Source organism: Danio rerio, chromosome 21, assembly GCF_049306965.1.
Source record: "Danio rerio strain Tuebingen ecotype United States chromosome 21, GRCz12tu, whole genome shotgun sequence".
Taxonomy (NCBI): domain Eukaryota; kingdom Metazoa; phylum Chordata; class Actinopteri; order Cypriniformes; family Danionidae; genus Danio; species Danio rerio.
Genome location: NC_133196.1, coordinates 42179477 through 42185476, shown reverse-complemented (window position 1 = coordinate 42185476; position 6000 = coordinate 42179477). Strand labels below are relative to the sequence as shown.

The 6000-nt window shown below is 33.4% G+C and overlaps 1 long non-coding RNA gene across 1 annotated transcript; it reads right to left on the bottom strand.

Annotated features, from left to right (window-relative positions):
• Positions 1-1218: 1218 nt before the first annotated feature.
• Positions 1219-5445, bottom strand: LOC101886193 (uncharacterized). Its single transcript, XR_225382.6, has 3 exons — positions 3548-5445; positions 1461-1550; positions 1219-1378 (listed from the first exon to the last, which is right to left on the bottom strand). It is a non-coding gene; the product is annotated as an uncharacterized lncRNA (long non-coding RNA).
• Positions 5446-6000: the final 555 nt, after the last annotated feature.

The window sequence follows — 6000 nt, the reverse complement described above, 5'->3', positions numbered from 1 at the left end:
TTTGGAGGTAAGGGTATTTTTCGTGTGGTTTATCATGATATATTGAAGTGAAACAGAAACTATTGGTCAACACAGTGATAATTGATATGCTGTTTTGTTTTTTTGTGAAATGTTTTTGTGGATAAAGGTATTTTTCGAGAGGTTAATAATGATGTACTGAAATGAAAAAGGTAATGTTGTCTTTGGTAGTAATGTTCCTTGAAGGTAAAGGTATTTTTTGTATGTTTCGCAAATAGTTTTTGAAGATGAGGGTAAATGTCTCCTTTATAATTGGTTATGTGGGTAGAGGTGAAGGTAAGATTTGTGTTTTTTAATCCTTGAGTAGTTGTCAAATGTAAACTTTTTTTTTATGTTAGCTGTCGGATTTTTATTGTAATGATGTACACCTGATTAATGATATAGTTGATGCACTTTATCTCTGTAGATTGAGGTCGGAAATGTGAAGATTTTTTATTGTTATTGCTGTGAAGATAAAAAGGTATTGTGTGATTAATAGATAATAAAATGAGAGTGAATGTCTAATTAATTGCACATTGTGATTGACTATGAGATAAAAGGGTGGAGTTGAAGAATTGTGTCACGCTGAGGAAGGCTTTGTGCCAAAACGTCTGTCTTTTAATCACCTGTAAAATGTAAGAAAAATAAAAAGTAAAAACAGTACGAAGCAATTGAGTGCGAATCATTATCTTTTTTTTTAATAATAGCATTGATAAGATTGACGCACCAAACCAAAGAAGTAACCAAAAAAAAAAAAAAAAAACGCCGGGCAAACTTCAGTAAATACCTAATTGCCCACAAACTTGCCTCCAGGAATAAGTTGAAAATGGCTTCAGTAGACTAGCACTATCAGATGTACCTTTATTCAGTGGATGATTTTTAGTTATATAGTTTGATTGACTGGATGACATCTGATCATGTCCTTCAGAAACAGCCAATAAAAAAGGTTGGTGTCGTGATCTTGTTCCATTAGCTTGGTCAGACAACCTTAAAAAATACAGCTTTTTTGATTGATTTGAAATTAAATTACTTGCCTTAAAGGGACTTTGGTAGCACACACCCCACAATTTCACTGCTAAGGTTGAGCCCTATGTGTGCACGTGATTGTGCCTGGCCAACGCTTGAAAAAAATTTCAGATGGACAATCCGGGCCTAAAGATAGGCATTTTTTAATATAATGATACAGAGTTTGCTGTCTGAGATTGAAATAAACAAAAAACAAAACATGTATATCTTTATTTATATTTAATTAGTCAAAACTGCCAAAGTTCACAAGCACTCAACGATCATTTTTAATGCTGCATGAGATGTCAGGGGAGCATGGGAATGTTTTGCCGAGAGCAGCAGTTGAGTTTGTGTCGACCCACCAAGGAACAGTCCCCTGCAGACGACAAAATAAGCTGTTTACTCATTTAATTCACAAGTCATTGATATTCGAATGTTGAATCAGCATGTAAACCTACCAAGGGGTGTTTGTTCATGGCAAACACCTTATCATCTTGTATGACAACTCCATTCAATCCTTTGGGGTTTTCGGTACATTGGATAGACGTCTAAACATACCAAGTGATTTGTTAATGTCATAAAATTGTCAGCTTTATTTCAAACTAAAGCTTTATTAGAACTAAAGTGACGATGAGGTCTTAAAATATTCTGAGGTCTTTAAAAAGTCTTAAAAAGGTATTGAAACTACCATTAGGATTCCTGCATATACCCTGATAAATGACACGTAATAACGGGTTTTGAACTATTATTAAACTGCTACCAAATCGTTCTAGTCTGCTTTATGTTGCATCGAAAAAATTATCATTTTGACACCACTAACATGCATCATGACCTTATATGGAAAATATAGGTGAACAAAGTTCATGTTGTATATATTTTTTGCTTATTTTGGCCAAATTTTTCGGTGAGTTAATCCTTTAATTAAATCACAAATTAATTTTTCTCCGTTTTTTATTCCCAGGATTAAATTACATCAAATTTGGTCTCCATTATTTTACTGATTATTGTTTGTCTGTAATTAAAGACCTAAATTAAATCTGTCCATCATGTAGCAGTTTTTTTTGAAGAAACATATTTCAAAAGGTTTGTTTTAAAGATTTTCCATGCAAGTCTGTCAGATTAGATTAACTTTGGACTGAGGGGGAAACAGGAGCACCCGGAGGAAACCCATGCACGCAAACTCAGAGAGAGCATGCAAACTGTATACAGAAATGCCAACTGACCCAGCCGAGGCTCGAACCGGCGACCTTCTTGCTGTGAGGCGACAGCACTACCTACTGCACCACCGCGTCACCTTGTTAATAAACAGTTGTAGTTAAATCAATCAATAGAGCACAACCAAGCAACAGAACTCAGATAAGCTCAGAAGAAACAAAGCTTAAAATAATAAATTACGCGGTTGTTTTCAGCAACAGGCTTCAGCCACTGTTTAAACTCATCTTTCTCCAACCAGGAGTATGCAAACTTACATGTTCCCATCTTGCTGTCTTTTTCGCTCTATGGTTTCGCTACAGAGCCTCACATCACCTTCCCACATTTGTCGCAAATTACATGACATCACAGAGGAGCTTGGCCGGACGCGCCAAGCCCAAACCAATCGTGTGGATCGAGGAAAATAAATTATGGTTTTTTGAAGTCAAACACTTTGAACATTGCTTGAACAAAAATTAAAAACACCATAAAACGTGATTAAGATTTTTTAATACCTTTCAGGGGCCTTAATTTTCTCATAATTAATTTACCAATTTTTAATACTTTTAAGACCCCGCAGACACCCTGCAAATGCACTAAAATTCCCAATTACGCCTCTCATCAGGTTAGCATCGGAGCTCGTTGGCTTGATTCAGCATGTTGAATTGGTGTTGGCAAAAGAGAGCGCTCTGACTGGTTATTCAAGACTTAATCAGAGTGTTTGCTGGTTGTTTGGTGTCGCCTTGGTGAGTACTGACCCTAATGCAAACACACATCCTCTGTCCTGTCAGGACAATGAAGACTTGCTTTTATTGTGGGGTTTTTCTGCAGAAAATTGTTAAACACAAAGAAAAGTTTGGACAATGTTATTGGATTCTTTTCTAGACTTGGATGAGGGAGCTTACAGATTTAATCAAAATTATTTTAATTTATTTCTCAGGGTTATTGAAACAACATAAGGGTGAGTAATTAATATTAGTATTTTCATTTTTGGGTGAACTAATTATTTAAAAAGACTGAATGAAAGTCTTCTACATTTGAAAAGACAAAAGGGTGAGAATGATGAATTCATTTTAATGTTGATGTGAACTAACTAAATTGACTAATTGGTGTGACAGAAAGATAATTGTAATTGTCATTTATTTTCTTAAATTCTTTACTTCAATGTAGTTTTACCAAATAAGTTAATAGTCGTGATATAATTGAGATGTTTAATGGTTTACACAACGGTAGGACTAGTAAATTTGCTGTTTAATAAAAAGGTAAACATGTTACTGTTGCAGCCATTTCGCTAACTTCATTGGGAAGTATGAGAAATGTCTTAAACAAGCACTTTTATATCAAAGACAAGCACCTTAATCTGATCCACTGGTCTGCGGAGGCAACATATGTTTGATCCCTGAAAACAAATGCAAAAACAAATGTAATCAGAAGGAAGCAAAAGCAAAGTACGAATTATAATATGTTTGAAACAAAGTGTTTGAATATGTTTGAATATTTTACTCTGTCCAGAAAACTCAGACTGTACAAGTAAAAATAAACTCCTGCACGTGCTTTATTTCTATATGCATTTAAACCGAATGCTTTAGTCTACCGTGAAAACCCAAACTGAGCTAAAAAAAAATAAGTAATGTTTATGTTAGCAGCAGCGATCCCTATTAGAAAACACAAACCTTGAGGGTTTCTAACTTCTGACTTCCAAACCATAACTTTAACCATCACACCACAAGTTGTACATACAGTAAATCACATAGCGTATCGATGCAGCGTGTGCAGCAAAGTAATATTCCAAACTAAACGTAATATTGACAAGACTTCACTAGGCCTTTACGTTATGCTGAGCTCGATGAATAATCAAAAGTCCAAAAAAAATAAATAATTAAGGCAATCAGCAAAATTAGCAGCTAAACAAAGACTGTAAATCTAAAATATTTCCAATTTACAGTTTCTAAACACGTAACAACATACAACACAACCGATTACAGGAGCCACAGAGCTAACACTAGCATCCGAATAACAAAGTACCGCTGTCATTGTTACATACAACATGATCTTCTGTAATTGCTTAATATTATCCATGCTATTTTACTAATAACAAAATCATAAAAAGGGAAAAGTTCATCGTTTTATGAGCGAATTAAAGTACATACCATGATTTTAACAAACAAAACAGCAGAGAACAGTGGCGGAAAGAGCTTAACGTGCTAAATTGCAGTGCGTTGAGCTATCTCAGCCAGTGTAGCAGTGCGTCATCTTGTAAAAGTCCTCCATTAAAAGCATACAAGTTTAACAAAAGAGTGACTAGCAAATAAAAATGTATCATTAAAATTATTATTAAATATTATTCAAATATTTATCATCATGGACTTTTTCATGAGTTTCTCAGTAGTGGAAGTCGTTATAATCAGGTAAACTTAGAGCACAGTCAATGGGAAATTACAACATTTTTTTTTTTTTTACAATCCTATTTGCTAAAATAAAAGAAAAACTTCACTATGGTGTTAGTAAGATTTTCAGAAAAAGCAAATATAAATAAAAGTGTGAGACTGAAAATGGAAGTTAGATGAGTGAACAACGTCCAATTTACTTTCCCTTCATTAAACTCTGCATTTCAAATGCCTCGCACAAGCTGTAATTAGTTTTTTGTGATTTGATCCATCATTGTCTTGTGAAAAGGATCCATTACAGCAATTTTAAATCACAGATGTATACATTTAGTTTATTGTAAATGTATATATTTATATGTGACATCTATATATGATAACGAATATCATCAAAACTATTATGTATCTCTTTTTTCTGGAGAGCATCATCAGACACCACAGATGTCGGTTGTTTATTAGTAATTATAAAATATGGTCTGATCCTACATCCCTAATACTATAAAATACAACTATAGTAGTTTATTGAGCTAAAAGTCTTGTTAAATGGTTTGAATAGAGAGGATTGTACCTTAAAAAAAGTGACCAGACCTTTACTAATATTGTAACAACACACTTACTACATGCCTATTACACAATAATTATAGGCCTATTACAGACTTTACAAAGAAATTAATACCATTAAATTAAATAATTAGTTTCATTTAAACAAACTTATCTGTTGCTTGCTGGTCACAATCCTATCACATCTTGTGTCTTGTCTGTTACAGTCATTCTTGAGTTCTTAAGGTTCTTCTTAAATGATCTTTATGGGATATGAGAATGTCGTTTTAACCAAATGATCCACATTCACATAGTTCCGTGACGTGATGAAAAGCAAAAATGAAACCAACACAGGAAAGAACACCCATATGCAAACTGCAAAAACAAAAATCCACTTCTGACTATTGGTTTTCTCACCGCGGAAACACAACTTTAGATGTAGTGCTTGATTAGCACAATTTCAAGCAGTGGTTAAAAATTCAATTCATTTTGTGCATCATTCATTAAATGACTGTAGTAATATTGCATACATATCCTGTGTCATTCATTCTTGTTTTACTTTAGGTAGCTTATCTATTCATGTTCTGTGTAAATTATGAGGCACGATCAGGTGCTATGAGGCACCGTGTAGGATTTACATTAAATTTCTCTTATTAATACTTACATAAAATACCTGCATATACACCTATAGCTATTGGACTTTAAAACAACACACACACACACACACACACATATATATATATATATATATATATATATATATATATATATATATATATATATATATATATATATATATATATATATATATATATATATAAACTTGCAGAAATATAAAGGAAATATAAACTTGATGCATGCATACATACACCGTGGGCTGAGG